The sequence below is a fragment of the Triticum aestivum genome, chromosome 5B, assembly GCF_018294505.1.
Source record: "Triticum aestivum cultivar Chinese Spring chromosome 5B, IWGSC CS RefSeq v2.1, whole genome shotgun sequence".
Classification (NCBI taxonomy): Eukaryota; Viridiplantae; Streptophyta; class Magnoliopsida; order Poales; family Poaceae; genus Triticum; species Triticum aestivum.
Genome location: NC_057807.1, coordinates 609,688,852 through 609,714,423, shown reverse-complemented (window position 1 = coordinate 609,714,423; position 25,572 = coordinate 609,688,852).

Genomic DNA, 25,572 nt, shown 5'->3' with positions numbered 1-25,572 from the left:
GGCAAGTGGATCAGAGGAGCGACAAGACCCGGGGGCCCGGGAGGCTCAAGGCCCAGAAGGCCGGCTTACATTACGGTAGGCCGGCTTAAGAGGAAAGGTGTGAGGAATATCTTCCTTACAAGGAATCAAGACCCGGACTTGTATCCGGCTTGTAGTAGAAGATAGTCTAGTCCTAATCCTATTTGGACTCCACATGTAACCCGCCCCTCTAACTTATATAAGGAGGGGCAGGGCACCCCAAAGAGGGAGAAGCGACAAGAAACAATATCTAGGGCTAGACAGAAAGAGGAGAGCCGGCTTACGGCGACTCCCTCATGATCATAATGAGACCTAGCCACAAACAGCATGTAGGGTTATTACCGGATGATGTTTCTGTTGGAAATATGCCCTAGAGGCAATAATAAAAGGATTATTATTATATTTCTTTGTTCATGATAGTTGTCTTTTATTCATGCTATAATTGTATTATCCGGAAATCGTAATACAGTGTGAATACTTAGACCACAACATGTCCCTAGTAAGCCTCTAGTTGACTAGCTCGTTGATCAACAGATAGTCATGGTTTCCTGACTATGGACATCGGATGTCGTTGATAACGGGATCACATCATTAGGAGAATGATGTGATGGACAAGACCCAATCCTAAGCATATCACAAGACCGTGTAGTTCGTTTGCTAAAGCTTTTCTAATGTCAAGTATCATTTCCTTAGACCATGAGATTGTGCAACTCCCGGATACCGTAGGAATGCTTTGGGTGTACCAAACGTCACGACGTAACTGGGTGGCTATAAAGGTGCACTACAGGTATCTTCGAAAGTGTCTGTTGGGTTGGCACAAATCAAGACTGGGATTTGTCACTCCGTATGCCTCAGCCATAGGATCTATTATGTATGCCATGGCAAAAGATAAAGAAGAGATGAGTGTCATCCCCTATGCCTCAGCCATAGGATCTATTATGTATGCCATGCTGTGTACCAGACCAGATGTAAACCTTGCCGTAAGTTTGGTAGGAAGGTACCAAAGTAATCCCGGCAAGGAACACTGGACAGCGGTCAACAATATCCTGAAGTACCTGAAAAGGACAAAGGACATGTTTCTCATTTATGGAGGTGACGAAGAGCTCGTCGTAAAGGGTTACGTCGACGCTAGCTTCGACACAGATCTGGATGACTCTAAGTCACAAACCAGATACGTGTATATGTTGAATCGTGGAGCAGTAAGCTGGTGCAGTTGCAACAAGAGCGTCATGGCGGGATCTACATGTGAAGCGGAGTACATGGCAGCCTCGGAGGCAGCGCATGAAGCAATGTGGATGAAAGAGTTCATCACCGACCTAGGAGTCATACCCAATGCGTCGGGGCCGATCACTCTCTTCTGTGACAACACTGGAGCTATTGCCCTTGCCAAGGAGCCCAGGTTTCACAAGAAGACCAGGCACATCAAGCGTCGTTTCAACTCCATCCGTGAAAATGTTCAAGATGGAGACATAGATATTTGCAAAGTACATACGGATCTGAATGTCGCAGATCCATTGACTAAACCTCTTCCGCGAGCAAAACATGATCAACACCAGAACTCTATGGGTGTTCAATTCATCACAATGTAACTAGATTATTGACTCTAGTGCAAGTGGGAGACTGTTGGAATATGCCCTAGAGGCAATAATAAAAGGATTATTATTATATTTCTTTGTTCATGATAGTTGTCTTTTATTCATGCTATAATTGTATTATCCAGAAATCGTAATACACGTGTGAATACTTAGACCACAACATGTCCCTAGTGAGCCTCTAGTTGACTAGCTCATTGATCAACGGATAGTCATGGTTTCCTGACTATGGACATTGGATGTCGTTGATAACGGGATCACATCATTAGGATAATGATGTGATGGACAAGACCCAATCCTAAGCATAGCACAAGATCGTGTAGTTCGTTTTGCTAGAGCTTTTCCAATGTCAAGTATCTTTTCCTTAAGACCATGAGATCGTGTAACTGCCGGATACCGTAGGAGTGCTTTGGGTGTACCAAACGTCACAACGTAACTGGGTGACTATAAAGGTGCACTACAGGTATCTCCGAAAGTGTCTGTTGGGTTGACACGGATCGAGACTGGGATTTGTCACTCCGTATTACGGGGAGGTATCACTGGGCCCACTCGGTAGTGCATCATCATAGTGAGCTCAAAGTGTCCAAGTGTCTGGTCACGGGATCATGCATTACGGTACGAGTAAAGTGACTTGCCGGCAACGAGATTGAACGAGGTATTGGGATACCGACGATCGAATCTCGGGCAAGTAACATACTGTCTGACAAAGGGAATAGTATACGGGGTTGCTTGAATCCTCTACATCATGGTTCATCCGATGATATCATCGAGGAGTATGTGGGAACCAACATGGGTATCCAGATCCCGCTGTTGGTTATTGACCGGAGAACCGTCTCGGTCATGTCTGCATGTCTCCCGAACTCGTAGGGTCTACACACTTAAGGTTCGGTGATGCTAGGGTTGTATGAATATGAGTATGCAGCAAACCGAATGTTGTTCCGAGTCCCGGATGAGATCCCGGACGTCACGAGGAGTTCCGGAATGGTCCGGATGTAAAGAATTATATATAGGAAGTGCTGTTTCGGCCATCGGGAAAGTTTCGGGGTCACTCGGTATTTTACCGGGACCACCGGAAGGGTCCCAGGGGTCTACCGGGTGGGGCCACCTATCCCGTAGGGCCCCGTGGGCTGAAGTGGGAGGGGAACCAGCCCCTAGTGGGCTGGTGCGCCCCCCCTGGGCCCCCCTGCGCCTAGGGTTGGAAACCCTAGGTGGGGGGCGCGCCCCACTTGCCTTGGGGGGCACTCCACCCCCCTGGCCGCCGCCCCCCTGGGAGATTGGATCTCCCAGGGCCGGCGCCCCCCCCTGGGGGCCTATATAAAGGAGGGGGGAGGGAGGGCAGCCGCACCCTGTGTCTTGGCGCCTCCCTCCCCCTGCTACACCTCTTCCTCCTCCCGCAATAGCTTGGCGAAGCCCTGCCAGAGTTCTACTGCATCCCCCACCATGCTGTCGTGCTGTTGGATCTTCATCAACCTCTCATTTCCCCTTGCTGGATCAATACGGAGGAGACGTCACGCTGACCGTACGTGTGTTGAACGCGGAGGTGTCGTCCGTTCGGCGCTAGGATCTCCGGTGATAGGATCACGACGAGAACGACTACCTCAACCCCGTTCTCTTGAACGCTTCCGCACGCGATCTACAAGTGGTATGTAGATGCATCTCTCTCCTATCACTCGTTGCTTAGGTGAACTCATAGATGGATCTTGGTGAAACCATAGAAAAAAAAATTATTTTCTGCAACGTTCCCCAACAGTGGCATCATGAGCTAGGTTTATGCGTAGTTCTCTATTGCACGAGTAGAACACAAATCTATTGTGGGCGTAGATATTGTCAACTTGCTTGCCACTACTAGTCTTTTCTTACTTCAGCGGTATTGTGGGATGAAGTGGCCTGGACCGACCTTACACGTACGCTTACGTGAGACAGGTTCCACCGACTGGCATGCACTAGTTGCATAAGGTGGCTAGTGGGTGTCTGTCTCTCCTACTTTAGTTGGAGCGGATTCGATGAAAAGGGTCCTTATGAAGGATAAATAGAAGTTGACAAAATCACGTTGTGGTTATTCGTAGGTAAGAAAACGTTCTTGCTAGAACCCAATTGCAGCCACGTAAAAGATGCAACAACTATTAGAGGACATCTAACTTGTTTTTGCAGCAATTGTCATGTGATGTGATATGGCCAGAAGTTGTGATGAATGATGAATGATATATTGTGATGTATGAGATCATGTTCTTGTAATAGGAATCACGACTTGCATGTCGATGAGTATGACAACCGGCAGGAGCCATAGGAGTTGTCTTAATTATTGTATGACTTGCGTGTCAATGATTTAACGCCATTTAATTACTTTACTTTATTGCTAAACCGTTAGCTATAGTAGTAGAAGTAATAGTTGGCGAGCAACTTCATGGAGGCACGATGATGGAGATCATGGTGTCATGCCGTTAACGAAGATGATCATGGAGCCCCGAAGATGGAGATCGAAGGAGCTATATGATATTGTCCATATCATGTCACTACTTTATATAATTGCATGTGATGTTTATTATGTTTTATGCATCTTGTTTACTTAGAACAGCGGTAGTAAATAAGATGATCCCTTATAATAATTTCAAGAAAATGTTCCCCCTAACTGTGCACCGTTGCTAAAGTTTGTCGTTTCGAAGCACCACGTGATGATCGGATGTGATAGATCCTTACGTTCACATACAACGGGTGTAAGACAGTTTTACACATGCATAAACACTTAGGGTTAACTTGACGAGCCTAGCATGTACAGACATGGCCTTGGAACACAAGAGACCGAAAGGTCGAACATGAGTCGTATGGAAGATACAATCAACATGGAGATGTTCACCGATGATGACTAGTCCGTCTCACGTGATGATCGGACACGGCCTAGTCGACTCGGATCGTGTAACACTTAGATGACTAGAGGGATGTCAAATATGAGTGGGAGTTCATTAAATAATTTGATTAGATGAACTTAATTATCATGAACTTAGTCTAAAATCTTTGCAAAATATGTCTTGTAGATCAAATGGCCAACGCCCATGTCAACATGAACTTCAACGCGTTCCTAGAGAAAACCAAGCTGAAAGATGATGGCAGCAACTATTCGGACTGGGTCCGGAACCTGAGGATCATCCTCATAGCAGCCAAGAAAGCATATGTCCTAGAAGGACCGCTAGGTGAAGCACCCATCCCAGAGAACCAAGACGTTATGAACGCTTGGCAGTCACGTGCTGATGATTACTCCCTCGTTCAGTGCAGCATGCTTTACAGCTTAGAACCGGGGCTCCAAGAGCGTTTTGAGCAACACGGAGCATATGAGATGTTCGAGGAGCTGAAAATGGTTTTTCAAGCTCATGCCCGGGTCAAGAGATATGAAGTCTCCGACAAGTTCTATAGTTGTAAGATGGAGGAAAACAGTTCTGTCAGTGAGCACATACTCAAAATGTCTGGGTTGCACAACCGCCTGTCCCAGCTGGAGATCAACCTCCCGGACGAGGCGGTCATTGACAGAATCCTTCAGTCGCTCCCACCAAGCTACAAGAGCTTTGTGATGAACTACAATATGCAGGGGATGGTGAAGACCATTCCTGAAGTATCTTCAATGCTGAAGTCAGCAGAGGTTGAAATCAAGAAAGAACATCAAGTGTTGATGGTCAATAAGACCACTAAGTTCAAGAAGGGCAAGGGTAAGAAGAACTTCAAGAAGGACGGCAAAGATGTTGCCGCGCCCGGTAAGCCAGTTGCCGGGAAGAAGTCAAAGAATGGACCTAAGCCTGAGACTGAGTGCTTTTATTGCAAAGGGAAGGGTCACTGGAAGCGGAACTGCCCCAAATACTTAGCGGACAAGAAGGCCGGCAACACTAAAGGTATATGTGATATACATGTAATTGATGTGTACCTTACCAGTACTCGTAGTAACTCCTGCGTATTTGATACCAGTGCCATTGCTCATATTTGTAACTCACAGCAGGAGCTGCGGAATAAGCGGAGACTGGCGAAGGACAAGGTGATGATGCGCGTCGGGAATGGTTCCAAGGTTGATGTGATCGCCGTCGGCACGCTACCTCTACATTTACCTACGGGATTAGTTTTAAACCTCAATAATTTTTATTTAGTGCCAAGTTTGAGCATGAACATTGTATCTGGATCTCGTTTAATATGAGATGGCTACTCATTTAAATCCGAGAATAATGGTTGTTCTATTTATATGAGAGATATGTTTTATGGTCATGCCCCGATGGTCAATGGTTTATTCTTAATGAATCTCGAACGTAATGTTACACATATTCATAGTGTGAATACTAAAAGATCTAAAGTTGATAATGATAGTCCCACATACATGTGGCACTGCCGCCTTGGTCACATTGGTGTCAAGCGCATGAAGAAGCTCCATGCTGATGGACTTTTAGAGTCTCTCGATTATGAATCATTTGACACATGCGAACCATGCCTTATGGGCAAAATGACCAAGACTCCGTTCTCCGGAACAATGGAGCGAGCAACCAACTTATTGGAAATCATACATACTGATGTGTGTGGTCCAATGAGCGTTGAGGCTCGCGGAGGATATCGTTATGTTCTCACTCTCACTGATGACTTAAGTAGATATGGGTATGTCTACTTGATGAAACACAAGTCTGAGACCTTTGAAAACTTCAAGGAATTTCAGAATGAAGTAGAGAATCAACGTGACCGAAAGATAAAATTCTTACAATCGGATCGTGGAGGAGAATATTTAAGTCACGAATTTGGTACACACTTAAGAAAATGTGGAATCGTTTCACAATTCACGCCACCTGGAACACCTCAGCGTAACAGTGTGTCCGAACGTCGTAATCGCACTCTATTGGATATGGTGTGATCTATGATGTCTCTTACCGATTTACCGCTATCATTTTGGGGATACGCTCTAGAGACAGCTACATTCACTTTAAATAGGGCACCGTCTAAATCCGTTGAGACAACACCGTATGAATTATGGTTTGGGAAGAAACCTAAGGTGTCATTTCTAAAAGTTTGGGGATGCGATGCTTATGTCAAGAAACTTCAACCTGAAAAGCTCGAACCCAAGTCGGAAAAATGTGTCTTCATAGGATACCCCAAGGAAACCATTGGGTATACATTCTACCTTAGATCCGAAGGCAAGATCTTTGTTGCCAAGAACGGATCCTTTCTGGAAAAGGAGTTTCTCTCGAAAGGAGTAAGTGGGAGGAAAGTAGAACTCGATGAAGTACTACCTCTTGAACCGGAAAGTAGTGCAGCTCAGGAAAATGTTCCTGTGGTGCCTACACCGACTAGAGAGGAAATTAATGATGATGATGAAGGTACTTCAGATCAAGTTGCTACTGAACTTCGTAGGTCCACGAGGACACGTTCCACACCAGAGTGGTATGGCAACCCTGTCCTGGAAATCATGTTGTTAGACAACGGTGAACCTTCGAACTATGAAGAAGCGATGGTGGGCCCAGATTCCAACAAATGGCTAGAAGCCATGCAATCCGAGATAGAATCCATGTATGAAAACAAAGTATGGACTTTGACTGACTTGCCCGATGATCGGCGAGCGATAGAAAACAAATGGATCTTTAAGAAGAAGACGGACGCGGATGGTAATGTCACCATCTATAAAGCTCGACTTGTCGCTAAGGGTTATCGGCAAGTTCAAGGGGTTAACTACGATGAGACTTTCTCTCCCGTAGCGAATCTTAAGTCCGTCCGAATCATGTTAGCAATTGCCACATACTATGATTATGAGATATGGCAGATGGACGTCAAAACGGCATTCCTTAACGGTTATCTTAAGGAAGAGCTGTATATGATGCAGCAGGAAGGTTTTGTCGATCCTAAGAATGCTAACAAAGTATGCAAGCTCCAGTGATCCATTTATGGGCTGGTGCAAGCATCTCGGAGTTGGAACATTCGCTTTGATGAGATGATCAAAGCGTTTGGGTTTATGCAGACTTATGGAGAAGCCTGCGTTAAGTGACTGAGAGCTCTGTAGCATTTCTCATATTATATGTAGATGACATACTTTTGATGGGAAATGATATAGAATTCTTGGACAGCATTAAGGCCTACTTGAATAAGTGTTTTTCAATGAAGGACCTTGGAGAAGCTGCTTACATATTAGGCATCAAGATCTATAGGGATAGATCGAGACGCCTCATAGGTCTTTCACAAAGCACATACCTTGATAAGATTTTGAAGAAGTTCAAAATGGATCAGTCCAAGAAAGGGTTCTTGCATGTATTGCAAGGTGTGACATTGAGCTCGGCTCAATGCCCGACCACGGCAAAAGATAAAGAAGAGATGAGTGTCATCCCCTATGCCTCAGCCATAGGATCTATTATGTATGCCATGCTATGTACCAGACCAGATGTAAACCTTGCCGTAAGTTTGGTAGGAAGGTACCAAAGTAATCCCGGCAAGGAACACTGGACAGCGGTCAAGAATATCCTGAAGTACCTGAAAAGGACAAAGGACATGTTTCTCGTTTATGAAGGTGACGAAGAGCTCGTCGTAAAGGGTTACGTCGACGCTAGCTTCGACACAGATCTGGATGACTCTAAGTCACAAACCGGATACGTGTATATGTTGAATCGTGGAGCAGTAAGCTGGTGCAGTTGCAAGCAGAGCGTCATGGCGGGATCTACATGTGAAGCGGAGTACATGGCAGCCTCGGAGGCAGCGCATGAAGCAATATGGATGAAATAGTTCATCACCGACCTAGGAGTCATACCCAATGCGTCGGGGCCGATCACTCTCTTCTGTGACAACACTGGAGCTATTGCCCTTGCCAAGGAGCCCAGGTTTCACAAGAAGACCAGGCACATCAAGCGTCGTTTCAACTCCATCCGTGAAAATGTTCAAGATGGAGACATAGATATTTGCAAAGTACATACGGATCTGAATGTCGTAGATCCGTTGACTAAACCTCTTCCGCGAGCAAAACATGATCAACACCAGAACTCTATGGGTGTTTGATTCATCACAATGTAACTAGATTATTGACTCTAGTGCAAGTGGGAGACTGTTGGAAATATGCCCTAGAGGCAATAATAAAAGGATTATTATTATATTTCTTTGTTCATGATAGTTCTCTTTTATTCATGCTATAATTGTATTATCCGGAAATCGTAATACACGTGTGAATACTTAGACCACAATATGTCCCTAGTGAGCCTCTAGTTGACTAGCTCGTTGATCAACGGATAGTCATGGTTTCCTGACTATGGACATTGGATGTCGTTGATAACGGGATCACATCATTAGGAGAATGATGTGATGGACAAGACCCAATCCTAAGCATAGCACAAGATCATGTAGTTCGTTTTGCTAGAGCTTTTCCAATGTCAAGTATCTTTTCCTTAAGACCATGAGATCGTGTAACTGCCGGATACCGTAGGAGTGCTTTGGGTGTACCAAACGTCACAACGTAACTGGGTGACTATAAAGGTGCACTACAGGTATCTCCGAAAGTGTCTGTTGGGTTGACACGGATCGAGACTGGGATTTGTCACTCCGTATTACGGGGAGGTATCACTGGGCCCACTCGGTAGTGCATCATCATAGTGAGCTCAAAGTGACCAAGTGTCTGGTCACGGGATCATGCATTACGGTACGAGTAAAGTGACTTGCCGGCAACGAGATTGAACGAGGTATTGGGATACCGACGATCGAATCTCGGGCAAGTAACATACTGTCTGACAAAGGGAATAGTATACGGGGTTGCTTGAATCCTCGACATCATGGTTCATCCGATGATATCATCGAGGAGTATGTGGGAACCAACATGGGTATCCAGATCCCGCTGTTGGTTATTGACCGGAGAACCGTCTCGGTCATGTCTGCATGTCTCCCGAACTCGTAGGGTCTACACACTTAAGGTTCGGTGATGCTAGGGTTGTATGAATATGAGTATGCAGCAAACCGAATGTTGTTCGGAGTCCCGGATGAGATCCCGGACGTCACGAGGAGTTCCAGAATGGTCCGAAGGTAAAGAATTATATATAGGAAGTGTTGTTTCAGCCATCGGGAAAGTTTTGGGGTCACCCGGTATTGTACCGGGACCACCGGAAGGGTCCCGGGGGTCCACCGGGTGGAGCCACCTATCCCGGAGGGCCCCGTGGGCTGAAGTGGGAGGGGAACCAGCCCCTAGTGGGCTGGTGCGCCCCCCCCCCCTTGGGCCCTCCTGCGCCTAGGGATGGAAACCCTGGGTGGGGGGCACGCCCCACTTGCCTTGGGGGGCACTCCACCCCCCCTGGCCGCCGCCCCCCTGGGAGATTGGATCTCCCAGGGCCGGCACCCCCCCTGGGGGCCTATATAAAGGAGGGGGAGGGAGGGCAGCCGCACCCTGTGTCTTGGCGCCTCCCTCCCTCTGCTACACCTCTTCCTCCTCCCGCAATAACTTGGCGAAGCCCTGCCGGAGTTCTGCTGCATCCACCACCACGCCGTCGTGCTGCTGGATCTTCATCAACCTCTCCTTTACCCTTGCTGGATCAAGACGGAGGAGACGTCACGCTGACCGTACGTGTGTTGAACGCGGAGGTGCCGTCCGTTCGGCGCTAGGATCTTCGGTGATAGGATCACGACGAGAACGACTACCTCAACCCCGTTCTCTTGAACACTTCCGCACGCGATCTACAACTGGTATGTAGATGCATATCTCTCCTATCACTCGTTATTAGATGAACTCATAGATGGATCTTGGTGAAACCGTAGGAAAAATTTTTATTTTCTGCAATGTTCCCCAACAATTTCTCGGGGCCTGAAGCTGTCTAAATCCTCGTCTTATGTGTTGCGTCTCTCGATTGCGCCCAACCCCTCTCAAGCTACCACATAGATGCGTTGGCCTCGCGACTAAGTCCTTACACTAGGACATCTGCCGTGACAATTCCACGACACCGACCCTCATAGGGCGCGCCCAAAGTGTGGAGTCCTACTAGGACTCCCTAGTCCTAGTAGGATTCCACCTCCCACATGGAATACGAAAAAGGAAAGGGAGAATGGGAAGGAAGGAAGGGGCGCCACCTTTCCCTAGTCCAATTCAGACCAGTCCATGGGGAAGGGGCGCGGCCACCCCTGAGGCATTTCTCTCCTTTCCCGTATGGCCCATTAAGGCCCAATACGAATTCCCGTAACTCTCCGGTACTCCGAAAAATACCCGAATCACTCGGAACCTTTCCGATGTCCGAATATAGCCTTCCAATATATCGATCTTTACATCTCGATCATTTCGAGACTCCTCGTCATGTCCCCGATCTCATCCGGGACTCTGAACAAACTTCAGTCATCAAATCACATAACTCATAATACAAATTGTCACAGAACGTTAAGCATGCGGACCCTACAGGTTCGAGAACTATGTAGACATGACCGAGACTCATCTCTGGTCAATAACCAATAGCTGAACCTGGATGCTCATATTGGCTGCTACATATTCTATGAAGATCTTTATCGGTCAAACCGCATAACAACATACGTTGTTCCCTTTGTCATCGGCATGTTACTTGCCCGAGATTCAATCATCGGTATCTCAATACCTAGTTCAATCTCGTTATCGGCAAGTCTCTTTACTCGTTCCGTAATGCATCATCCCGCAACTAACTCATTAGTCACATTGCTTGCAAGGCTTATAGTAATGTGCATTACCGAGAGGGCCCAGAGATACCTCTCTGACAATTGGAGTGACAAATCCTAATCTGGTAGAGCACCTTTACAATCACCCAGTTACGTTGTGACATTTGGTAGCACACAAAGTGTTCCTCCGGTATTCGGGAGTTGCATAATCTCATAGTCATAGGAACATGTATAAGTCATGAAGAAAGCAATAGCAATATACTAAACGATCAAGTGCTAAGATAACGGAATGGGTCAAGTCAATCACATCATTCTCTAATGATGTGATCCCGTTAATCAAATGACAACTCATGTCTATGGCTAGGAAACTTAACCATCTTTGATTCGATGATCTAGTCAAGTAGAGGCATATTAGTGACACTCTGTTTATCTATGTATTCACACATGTACTAAGTTTCCGGTTAATACAATTCTAGCATGAATAATAAGCATTTATCTTGAAATAAGGAAATAAATAATAACTTTATTATTGCATATAGGGCATATTTCCTTGAGTCTCCCACTTGCACTAGAGTCAATGATCTAGTTCAGATCGCTATGCGATTTAACACCGAAGTTCACATCACCATGTTATTAACACCCATAGTTCACATTACACCCATAGTTCAAATCGCTAGATCGAGACTTAGATTCATCCAGATTGGTGTCAAAGCTTGCATCGACGTAACTCTTTACGACGAAGTCTTTATCACCTCCATAACCGAGAAATATTTCCTTATTCCACTAAGGATAATTTTGTCCGCTATCCAGTGATCTACTCCTAGATCACTATTGTACCCTATCGCCAAACTCCTGGTGAGGTACATAATAGGTCTGGTACACAACATAACATACTTTATAGAACCTATGACTGAGGCATAGGGAACCTATGTGTAAGCAGCTTCACCGAGGTCTTTCTTTGAAAAACTCCTTTCAAACACTCCTTTATGCTTTCCAGAAAATTCTACATTATTTATGATCAACAATATGTCATTCACATACACTTATAAGAAATGTTGTAGTGCTCCCACTCACTTTCCTGCAAATACAGGCTTCACCGCAAGTCTGTATAAAACTATATGCTTTGATCAACTCATCACAGCGTATATTCCAACTCCGAGATGCTTGCATCAGTCCATAGATGGATCGTTGGAGCTTGCACACCTTGTTAGTACCTTTAGGATTGACAAAACCTTCTGGTTGCATAATATACAACTTTTCTTTAAGAAATATCCATTTAAGGAATGCAGTTTTGACATCCATTTGCCAGATTTCATAAAATATGGCAACTGCTAACATGATTCAGACGGATTTAAGCATTGCTACAGTTGAGAAAATCTCATTGTAGTCAACACCTTGAACTTGTCGAAAACCTTTTTGCGACAAGTCGAGCTTTGTAGATAGTAACACTACTATCATCGTCCATCTTCCTCTTGAAGATCCATTTATTTTCTATGGCTTGCCGATCATCGGGCAAGTCAACCAAAGTCCACACTTTGTTCTCATACATGGATCCCATCTCAGATTTCATGGCCTTAAGCCATTTCGCGGAATCTGGGCTCATCATTGCTTCCTCATAGTTTGTAGGTTCATCATGGTCTAGTAACATGACTTCCAGAATAGGATTACCGTACCACTCCGGTGCGGATCTTACTCTAGAAGACCTACGAGGTTCGGTAGTAACTTGATCTGTAGTTTCATGATCATCATCATTAACTTCCTCACTAATTGGTGTAGGAATCACTGGAACTGATTTCTGTGATGAACTACTTTCCAATAAGGGAGAAGGTACAATTACCTCATCAAGTTCTACTTTCCTCCCACTCACTTCTGTTGAGAGAAAACTCCTTCTCTAGAAAGGATCCATTCTTAGCAACAAAGATTTTGCCTTCAGATTTGTGATAGAAGGTGTACCCAACAGTTTCCTTTGGGTATCCTATGAAGACGCACTTCTCCGATTTGGGTTTGAGCTTATCAGGTTGAAAAACTTTTTCACATAAGCATCACAGCTCCAAATTTTAAGAAACGAAAACTTTGGTTTCTTGCCAAACCATAGTTTATAAGGCATCATCTCAACGAATTTTGATGGTGCCTATTTAAAGTGAATGCAGCTGTCTCTAATGCATAGCCCCAAACGATATTGGTAAATCGGTAAGAGACATCATAGATCGCACCATATCCAATAAAGTGCGGTTACGACGTTCGGACACACCATTACACTGTGGTGTTCCAGGTGGCGTGAGCTGTGAAACTATTCCACATTGTTTAAAATGAAGGCCAAACTCGTAACTCAAATATTCTCCTCTATGATCAGACCTTAGAAACTTTATTTTCTTGTTACGATGATTCTCCACTTCACTCTGAAAATCTTTGAACTTTTCAAATGTTTCAGACTTATGTTTCATTAAGTAGATATACTCATATCTGCTCAAATCATCTTGTGAAGGTCGGAAAATAACGATACCCGCCATGAGCATCAACACTCATTAGATCGCATACATCGGTATGTATTATTTCCAATAAGTCACTAGCTCGTTCCATTGTTCCAGAGAACGGAGTTTCAGTCATCTAGCCCATAAGGCACGATTCACAAACATCAAATGATTCATAATCAAGTGATTCCAAAAGTCCATCTTTATAGAGTTTCTTCATGCGCTTTACACCAATATGACCCAAACGGCAGTGCCACAAATAAGTTGCACTATCATTATCAACTTTGCATCTTTTGGCATCAATATTATGAATATGTGTATTACCATGATCGAGATCCAACAAACTATTTTCATTGGGTGTATTACCATCGAAGGTTTTATTCATATAAACAGAACAACAATTATTCTCTGACTTTAAATGAATAACCATATTGCAATAAACATGATCAAATCATATTCATGCTCAACGCAAACGCCAAATAACATTTATTTAGGTTCAACACTAATCCCGAAAGTACAGGGAGTGTGCGACGATGATCATATCAATCTTGGAACCACTTCCAACACACATCGTCACTACACCCTCAACTAGTCTCTATTTATTCTGTAACTCCTGTTTCGAGTTACTAATATTAGCAACCGAACAAGTATCAAATACCCAGGGGCTACTATAAACACTAGTAAGGTACACATCAATAACCTGTATATCAAATATACCCTTGTTCACTTTGCCATCCTTCTTATCCACCAAATATTTAGGGCATTTCCGCTTCCAGTGACCATTTCCTTTGCAGTAGAAGCACTCAGTTTCAGGCTTTGATCCAGCTTTGGGCTTATTCACGGGAGTGACAACTTGCTTGCCATTCTACTTGAAGTTCCCTTTCTTTTCCTTTGCCCTTTTCTTGAAACTAGTGGTCTTATCAATCATCAACACTTGATGCTCTTTTCTTGATTTCTACCTTCGTTGATTTCAGCATCACGAAGAGCTCGGGAATCGTTTTTGTCATCCCTTGCATACTATAGTTCATCACGAAGTTCCAGTAACTTGGTGATGGTGACTAGAGAACTCTGTCAATCACTATCTTATTTGGAAGATTAACTCCCACTTGATTCAAGCGATTGTTGTACCCAGACAATCTGAGTACATGCTCACTGCTTGAGCTATTCTCCTCCATCTTTTAGCTATAGAACTTGTTGGAGACTTAATATCTCTCAACTCGGGTATTTGCTTCAAATATTAACTTCAACTCCTGGAACATCTCATATGGTCCATGACATTCAAAATGTCTTTGAAGTCCCGATTCTAAGCCGTTAAGCATGGTGCACTAAACTATCAAGTAGTCATCATATTGAGCTAGCCAAATGTTCATAACGTCTGCATCTGCTCATGCAATAGGTCGGTCACCTAGCGGTGCATCAAGGACATAATTCTTCTACAGCAATGAGGATAAACCTCAGATCATGGACCCAGTCTGCATCATTGCTACCATCCTCTTTCAACTTAGTTTTCTCTAGGAACACATATAGAAACATAGGGAAGCAACAACACGAGCTATTGATCTACAACATTATTTGCAAAATACTATCAGGACTAAGTTCATGATAAATTAAAGTTCAATTAATCATATTACTTAAGAACTCCCACTTAGATAGACATCCCTCTAATCATCTAAGTGATCACGTGATCCAAATCAACTAAACTATGTCCGATCATCACGTGAGATGGAGTAGTTTTCAATGGTGAACATCACTATGTTGATCATATCTACTATATGATTCACGCTCGACCTTTCGGTCTCCAGTGTTCCGAGGCCATATCTTGATATGCTAGGCTCGTCAAGTTTAACCCGAGTATTCTGCATGTGCAAAACTGGCTTGCACCCGTTGTATGTGAACGTAGAGCTTATCACACCAGATCATCACGTGGTGTCTCGGCACGAAGAACTATCGCAACGGTGCATACTCAGGGAGAACACTTATACCTTGAAATTTTAGTAAGGGATCATCTTATAAAGCTACCGCCAAACTAAGCAAAATAAGATGTATAAAAGATAAACATCACATGCAATCAAAATATGTGACATGATATGGCCATCATCGTCTTGTGCCTTTGATCTCCATCTGCAAAGTACCGTTATGATCTCCATTGTCACCGGCATGACACCATGATCTCCATCATCTTGATCTTTATCAATGTGTCATCACATGGTCGTCTCGCCAGCTATTGCTTTTGCAACTATTGATATCGCATAGCGATAAAGTAAAGCAATCATATGGCGCTTGCATCTTATGCAATAAAGAGACAACCATAAGGCTCCTGCTAGTTGACGATAATTTGAACAAAACATGATCATATCATACAACAATTTATATCTCATCACGGCTTGACCATATCACATCACAACATACCCTACAAAAACAAGTTAGACGTCCTCTTCTTTGTTGTTGCAAGTTTTACGTGGCTGCTACGGGCTGAGCAAGAACCGTTCTTACCTACGCATCAAAACCACAATGATTTTTTGTCAAGTATGTGATGTTTTAACCTTCAACAAGGACCGGTCGTAGCCACACTCGATTCAACTAAAGTTGGAGAAACTGACACCCGCCAGCCACCTGTGTGCGAAGCATGTCGGTAGAACCAGTCTCGCGTAAGCGTACGCGTAATGTCGGTCCGGGCCGCTTCATCCAACAATATCGCCGAATCAAAGTATGACATGCTGGTAAGCAGTATGACTATTATCGCCCACAACTCACTTGTGTTCTACTCGTGCATATAACATATACGCATAAACCTGGCTCGGATGCCACTGTTTGGGAACGTAGTAATTTCAAAAATTTCCTACGCACATGCAAGATCATGGTGATGCATAGCAACGGGAGGGGAGAGTGTTGTCCATGCACCCTCGTAGACCGTAAGCAGAAGCGTTATGACAACACGGTTGATGTAGTCGTACGTCTTCACGGTCGACCGATCCTAGTACCGAACGTACGACACCTCCGCGACCTGCACACGTTCAGCTCGGTGACGTCCCATGAACTCACGATCCAGCAGAGTGTTGAGGGAGAGCTTCGTCAGCACGATGGTGATGATGAAGCTACCGGCACAGGGCTTCGCCTAAGCACTACGACGATATGACCGAGGTGGATTATGGTGAAGGGGGGCACCGCACACGGCTAAGAGATCAATGATCAACTTGTGTATCTATGGGGTGCCCCCTGGCCACGTATATAAAGGAGGGATGGAGGAGGAGGCCGGCCCTCAGAGGGCACGCCCAAAGTGTGGAGTCCTACTAGGACTCCCTAGTCCTAGTAGGATCCCACCTCCCACATGAAATAGGAAAAAGGGAAGGGAGAAGGAGAAGGAAGGAATGGGACGCCCCCTTTCCCTAATCCAATTCGGACTAGTCCATGGGGAAGGGGCGCGGCCACCCTTGAGGCCTTCCTCTCCTTTCCCGTATGGCCCATTAAGGCCCAATACGAATTCCCGTAACTCTCCGGTACTCTGAAAAATATCCAAATCACTCGGAACCTTTTCGATGTCCGAATATAGCCTTCCAATATATTGATCTTTATGTCTCGACCATTTCGAGACTCCTCGTCATGTCCCCGATCTCATCCAGAACTCCGAACAAACTTTGGTCATCAAATCACATAACTCATAATACAAATCGTCACAAAACGTTAAGCGTGCGGACCCTACGGGTTCGAGAACTATGTAGACATGACCGAGACTCATCTCCGGTCAATGACCAATAGCGGAACCTGGATGCTCATATTGGCTCCTACATATTCTATGAAAATCTTCATCGGTCAAACCGTATAACAACATACGTTGTTCCCTTTGTCATCAGTATGTTACTTGCCTGAGATTCGATCATCAGTATCTCAATACCTAGTTCAATCTCGTTACCAGTCAGTCTCTTTACTCATTCCGTAATGCATCATCCGGCTACTAACTTATTAGTCACATTGCTTGCAAGGATTATAGTGATATGCATTACCGAGAGGGCCCAGAGATACCTCTCCGATAATCGGAGTGACAAATCCTAATCTTGATCTATGCCAACTCAACAAGTACCATTGGAGACACCTATAGAGCACCTTTATAATCACCTAGTTACGTTGTGACGTTTAGTAGCACACAAAGTGTTCCTCCGGTATTTGGGACTTGCATAATCTCATAGTTATAGGAACATGTATAAGTCATGAAGAAAGCAATAGCAATATACTAAACGATCAAGTGCTAAGCTAACGGAATGGGTCAAGTCAATCACATCATTCTCTAATGATGTGATCCCATTAATCAAATGACAACTCATGTCTATGGTTAGGAAAGTTAACCATCTTTGATTCAACGAGCTAGTCAAATAGAGGCATACTAGTGACACTCTGTTTGTCTATGTATTCACACATGTACTAAGTTTCCAGTTAATACAATTCTAGCATGAATAACAAACAGTTATCATGAAATAAGTAAATAAATAATAACTTTATTATTGCCTCTAGGGCATATTTCCTTCAGTGCCCCCCTCCACAGTTACACACCTTGATCAAACCATCGTAGTGCTTAGGCAAAGCCCTGCGCCGGTAGCATCATCATCACCGTCGCCACACCATCATGCTGACGGAACTCACCCTTGGCCTCAACTAGATCAAGAGTACGAGGGACTTCATCGAGCTGAACGTGTGTTGAACGCGGAGTTGTTCGGTACTTGATCAGTTGGATTGCGAAGAAGTTCGACTACATCAACCGTGTTAACTAAACGCTTCTGCATTCGGTCTACGAGGGTACGTGGACACACTCTGCCCTCTCGTTGCTATGCATCACCTAGATGGATCTTGTGTGATCGTAGGATTTCTTTTGAAATTACCGCGTTCCCCAACATCACGAGCCTCAACACTCATTGGACCGCATACATCGGTGTGTATTATTTCTAATAAGCCAGTAGCTCATTCTGTTGTTTGGGAGAACAGAGCTTTAGTCATCTTTCCCATGAGGCATGGTTCGCAAGTACCAACTGATTCATAATTAAGTGATTCCAAAAGCTCATCAGCATGTAGTTTGTTCATGCGCTTTACACCAATATGACCTAAACGGCAGTGCCACAAATAAGCTGCACTATCATTATCAACTTTGCATCTTTTGGCTTCAATAGTATGAACATGTGTATCACCACGATCGTGATGCAACAAAAATAGACCACTTATCAAGGGTGCATGACCATAAAAGATATTACTCATATAAATAGAACAACCATTATTCTCTGATTTAAATGAATATCCATCTCGCATCAAACAAGATCCAGATATAATGTTCATGCTCAATGCTGGCACCAAAAAACAATTATTCAGGTCCAAAACTAATCCCGAAGGTAGATGTAGAGGTAGTGTGCCAACGGCGATCACATCGACCTTGGAACCATTTCCGACGTGCATCGTCACCTCGTCCTTAGCCAATCTCTGTTTAATCCGTAGCCCCTATTTCGAGTTGCAAATATGAGCAACAGAACCAGTATCAAATACCCATGCACTACTACGAGCATTAGTAAGGTACACATCAATAACATGTATATCAAATATACCTTTCACTTTGCCATCCTTCTTATCCACCAAATACTTGGGGCAGTTTCGCTTCCAGTGACCAGTACCTTTGTATTAGAGCACTCAGTTTCAGGCTTAGGTCCAGACTTGGGCTTCTTCCTGGGAGTAGCAACTTGATTGCTATTTTTCTTCAAGTTCCCCTTCTTCCCTTTGCCCTTTTTCTTGAAACTAGTGGTCTTGTTAACCATCAACACTTGATGCTCCTTCTTGATTTCTACCTCCGCAGCCTTTAGCATCGCGAAGAGCTCGGGAATTGTCTTTTCCATCCCTTGCATATTATAGTTCATCACGAAGCCTTTATAGCTTGGTGGCAGTGATTGAAGAACTCTGTCAATGACACTATCATCAGGAAGATTAACTACCAGTTGAGTCAAGTGGTTATGGTACCCAGACATTCTGAGTATGTGTTCACTGACAGAACTATTCTCCTTCATCTTGCAGCTATAGAACTTGTTGGAGACTTCATATCTCTCAACTCGGGCATTTGCTTGAAATATTAACTTCAACCCTTGGAACATCTCATATGCTCCATGACGTTCAAAATGTCTTTGAAGTCCCGATTCTAAGCCGTAAAGCATGACACACTGAACTATCAAGTAGTCATCAACATGCGACTGCCAGACATTCACAATGTCTGCAGTTGCTGGAGTAGGTGGTACACCTAGCAGTGCTTCTAGGACGTAATTCTTCTATGCTGCAATGAGGATAATCCTCAAGTTACGGACCCAGTCCGTGTAATTCCTACCATCATCTTTAAACTCTGCTTTCTTTAGGAATGCATTAAAATTCAAGGGAACGATAGCACGGGCCATTGATCTACAACAACATAGATATGCAAAAACTATCAGGACTAAGTTCATGATAAATTAAAGTTCAATTAATCATATTACTAAAGAACTCCCACTTAGATAGACATCCCTCTAGTCATCTAAATGATCACGTGATCCAAATCAACTAAACCATGTCCGATCATCACGTGAGATGGAGTAGTTTTCAATGGTGAACATCTCTATGTTGATCATATCTACTATATGATTCACGTTCGACCTTTCGGTCTCTGTGTTCCGAGGCCATATCTGCATATGCTTGCAAAACTGGATTGCACCCGTTGTATGTGAAAGTAGATCTTATCACACCCGATCATCATGTGGTGTCTTTGCACGACAAACTGTAGCAACAATGCATACTCAGGGAGAACACTTATACCTTGAAATTTAATGAGGGATCATCTTATAATGCTACTGCCGTACTAAGCAAAATAAGATGCATAAAAGATAAACATCACATGCAATCAAAATATGTGACATGATATGGCAATCATCATCTTGTGTTCATGATCTCCATCACCGAAGCATCGTCATGATCTCCATCGTCACCGGCTTGACACCTTGATCTCCATCGTAGCATCATTGTCGTCTTGCCAACTATTGCTTCTATGACTATCACTACCGCTTAGTGATAAAGTAAAGCAATTACATGGCGATTGCATTTCATACAATAAAGCGACAACCATATGGCTCCTCCTAGTTGCCGATAACATAGTTACAAAACATGATCATCTCATACAACAATTTACATCATATCATGTCTTGACCATATCACATCACAACAAGCCCTGCAAAAACAAGTTAGACCTCCTCTACTTCGTTGTTGCAAGTTTTACGTGGTTGCGACGGGCTTCTAGCAAGAACCGTTCTTACTATGCATCAAAACCACAACGATTTTTCGTCAAGTGTGTTGTTTTAACCTTCAGCAAGGACCGGCCGTAGTCAAACTCGATTCAACTAAAGTTGGAGAAACAGACACCTGCCAGCCACCTATGTGCAAAGTGTTGGGGAACGTTGCAGAAAACAAAAATTTTCCTACGGTTTCACCAAGATCCATCTATGAGTTCATCTAGCAACGAGTGATTAGATGCATCTACATACCTTGTAGATCGCGAGCGGAAGCGTTCAAGGAACGGGGATGATGTAGTCGAACACGACGTGATTCAAATCACCGATGATCTTAGCACCGACCGGACGGTGCCTCCGTGTTCAACACACGTACGGAACGGATGACGTCTCCTCCTTTCTTGATCCAGCAAGGGGGGAGGGGAGGTTGATGAAGATCCAGCAGCACGACGGCGTGGTGGTGGATGCAGGGCGTCACAGTAGCAGGGCTTCGCCTATACTACGAGAGAGAGACGTAACGGGGAGAGAGGGAAGCACCAAAGGCTGAGGTATGAAATCCCTCCTCTCCCCCACTATATATAGGAGGGCCAAGGGGGGTTGGTGCAGCCTAGGAGATCTGATCTCCTAGGTGCGGCTGCCAAGGGGAGGATTCCCTCCCCCCCAAGGCACCTAGAGGTGCCTTCCACCACTTGGACTCCTTCCCCATGGAAACCCTAGGCGCATGGGCCTAGTGGGGCTGGTGCCCTTGGCCCATGTAGGCCAAGGCGCACCCCCTACAGCCCATGTGGCCCCCCGGGACAGGTGGCCCCACCCGATGGGCCCCCGGGACCCCTCCGGTGGTCCCGGTACAATACCGATAACCCCGAAACTTGTCCCGATGGCCGAAACAGCACTTCCTATATATAATTCTTTACCTCCGGACCATTCCGGAACTCCTCGTGACGTCCGGGATCTCATCTGGGACTCCGAACAACATTCGGGTTTACTGCATATACATATCTTCATAACCCTAGCGTCACCGAACCTTAAGTGTGTAGACCCTACGGGTTCGGGAGACAAGCAGACATGACTGAGACGACTCTCCAGTCAATAACCAACAGCGGGATCTGGATACCCATGTTGGCTCCCACATGCTCCACGATGATCTCATCGGATGAACCACGATGTCGAGGATTAATCAACCCCGTATACAATTCCCTTTGTCAATTGGTATGTTACTTGCCCGAGACTCGATCATCGGTATCCCAATACCTTGTTCAATCTCGTTACCGGCAAGTCACTTTACTCGTACCGCAATGCATGATCCCGTGACCAGACACTTGGTCACTTTGAGCTCATAATGATGATGCATTACCGAGTGGGCCCAGTGATACCTCTCCGTTATCCGGAGTGACAAATCCCAGTCTCGATCCGTGTCAACCCAACAGACACTTTCGGAAATACCTGTAGTGCACCTTTATAGTCACCCAGTTATGTTGTGACATTTGATACACCCAAAGCACTCCTACGGTATCCGGGAGTTACATGATCTCATGGTCAAAGGAAAAGATACTTGACATTGGAAAAGCTCTAGCAAACGAACTACACGATCTTTGTACTATGCTTAGGATTGGGTCTTGTCCATCACATCATTCTCCTAATGATGTGATCCCGTTATCAATGACATCCAATGTCCATAGCCAGGAAATCATGACTATTTGTTGATCAACGAGCTAGTCAACTAGAGGCTTACTAGGGACATATTATGGTCTACGTATTCACACGTGTATTACGATTTCCGGATAATACAGTTATAGCATGAATAAAGACAATTATCATGAACAAAGAAATATAATAATAATGCTTTTATTATTGCCTCTAGGGCATATTTCCAACAGTCTCCCACTTGCACTAGAGTCAATAATCTAGTTACATTGTGATGAATCGAACACCCATGGAATTCTGGTGTTGATCATGTTTTGCCCTAGGGAGAGGTTTAGTCAACGGATCTGCTATATTCAGGTCCGTATGTACTTTACAAATCTCTATGTCTCCATCTTGAACATTTTCACGAATGGAGTTGAAGCGACGCTTGATGTGCCTTGTCTTCTTGTGAAACCTGGGCTCCTTGGCAAGTGCAATAGCTCCAGTGTTGTCACAAAAGAGTTTGATTGGCCCCGACGCATTGGGTATGACTCCTAGGTCGGCGATGAACTCCTTCACCCATATTGCTTCATGTGCTGCCTCCGAGGCTGCCATGTACTCCGCTTCACATGTAGATCCCGCCACGACGCTCTGTTTGCAGCTGCACCAGCTCACTGCTCCACCATTCAACATATACACGTATCCGGTTTGTGACTTAGAGTCATCCAGATCTGTGTCGAAGCTAGCGTCGACGTAACCCTTTACGACGAGCTCTTCGTCACCTCCATAAACGAGAAACATTTCCTTAGTCCTTTTTAGGTACTTCAGGATATTCTTGACCGCTGTCCAGTGTTCCTTGCCGGGATTACTTTGGTACCTTCCTACCAAACTTACGGCAAGGTTTACATCATGTCTGGTACACAGCATGGCATACATAATAAAACCTATGGCTGATGCATAGGGGATGACGCTCATCTCTTCTATATCTTCTGCCGTGGTCGGACATTGAGCTGAGCTCAATTTCACACCTTGCAAAACAGGCAAGAACCCTTTCTTGGACTGATCCATTTTGAACTTCTTCAAAATCTTATCAAGGTATGTGCTTTGTGAAAGACCTATGAGGCGTCTTGATCTATCCCTATAGATCTTGATGCCCAATATATAAGCAGCTTCTCCAAGGTCCTTCATTGAAAAACTCTTATTCAAGTAGGCCTTGATGCTGTCCAAGAGTTCTATATCATTTCCCATCAAAAGTATGTCATCTACATATAATATGAGAAATGCTACAGAGCTCCCACTCACTTTCTTGTAAACGCAGGCTTCTCCATAAGTCTGCGTAAACCCAAACGCTTTGATCATCTCATCAAAGCGAATGTTCCAACTCCGAGATGCTTGCACCAGCCCATAAATCGAGCGTTGGAGCTTGCACACCTTGTTAGCATTCCGGCTGCATCATATACAATTCTTCCTTAAGGAAACCATTAAGGAATGCCGTTTTGACATCCATTTGCCATATCTCATAATCGTAGAATGCGGCAATTGCTAACATGATTCGGACGGACTTCAGCTTCGCTACCGGTGAGAAAGTCTCATCGTAGTCAACCCCTTGAACTTGTCGATAACCCTTAGCGACAAGCCGAGCTTTATAGATGGTCACATTACCATCCGCGTCTGTCTTCTTCTTAAAGATCCATTTATTTTCTATGGCTCGTCGTTCAACGGGCAAGTCAGTCAAAGTCCATACTTCATTTTCATACATGGATCCTATCTCGGATTTCATGGCTTCTAGCCATTTGTCGGAATCCGGGCCCGCCATCGCTTCTTCATAGTTCGAAGGTTCACTGTTGTCCAACAACATGATTTCCAAGACAGGGTTGCCGTACCATTCTGGTGCGGAACGTGTCCTTGTGGACCTTCGAATTTCAGTAGGAGCTTGATCAGAAGTATCTTGATCATTAATAACTTCCTCTCTAGTCGGTGCAGGTGCCTCAGGAACATTTTCTTGAGTTGCGCCATTTACCGGTTCAAGAGGCAATACTTCATCAAGTTCTACTTTCCTCCCACTTACTTCTTTCGAGAGAAACTCTTTCTCTAGAAAGGATCCATTCCTGGCAACAAAGATCTTGCCTTCGGATCTGAGGTAGAAGGTATACCCATAAGTTTCTTTAGGGTATCCTATGAAGACGAATTTTTCCGACTTGGGTTCGAGCTTTTCAGGTTGAAGTTTCTTGACATAAGCATCGCATCCCCAAACTTTTAGAAATGACAGCTTAGCTTTCTTCCCAAACCATAATTCATACGGTGTCGTCTCAACGGATTTCGACGGAGCCCTATTTAAAGTGAATGCGGCAGTCTCTAAAGCATAGCCCCAAAAGGATAGCGGTAAATCGGTAGGAGACATCATAGATCGCACCATATCTAATAGAGTGCGATTACGATGTTCGGACACACCATTACGCTGAGGTGTTCCAGGCAGCGTGAGTTGTGAAACTATTCCACATTTTCTTAAGTGTGTGCCAAATTCGTGACTCAAGTATTCTCCTCCACGATCTGATCGTAGAAACTTGATTTTCCTGTCACGTTGATTTTCAACCTCACTCTGAAATTCCTTGAACTTTTCAAAGGTTTCAGACTTGTGTTTCATTAAGTAGACATACCCATATCTACTCAAGTCATCAGTGAGGGTGAGAACATAACGATAGCCACCGCGAGCCTCAACACTCATTGGACCGCACACATCAGTATGTATGATTTCCAATAAGTTGGTTGCTCGCTCCATTGTTCCTGAGAACGGAGTCTTGGTCATTTTTCCCATGAGGCATGGTTCCCACGTGTCAAATGATTCATAATCAAGAGACTCTAAAAGTCCATCTGCATGGAGCTTCTTCATGCGTTTGACACCTATGTGACCAAGGCGGCAGTGCCACAAGTATGTGGGACTATCGTTATCAACTTTACATCTTTTGGTACTCACACTATGAACATGTGTAGTAATACGCTCGA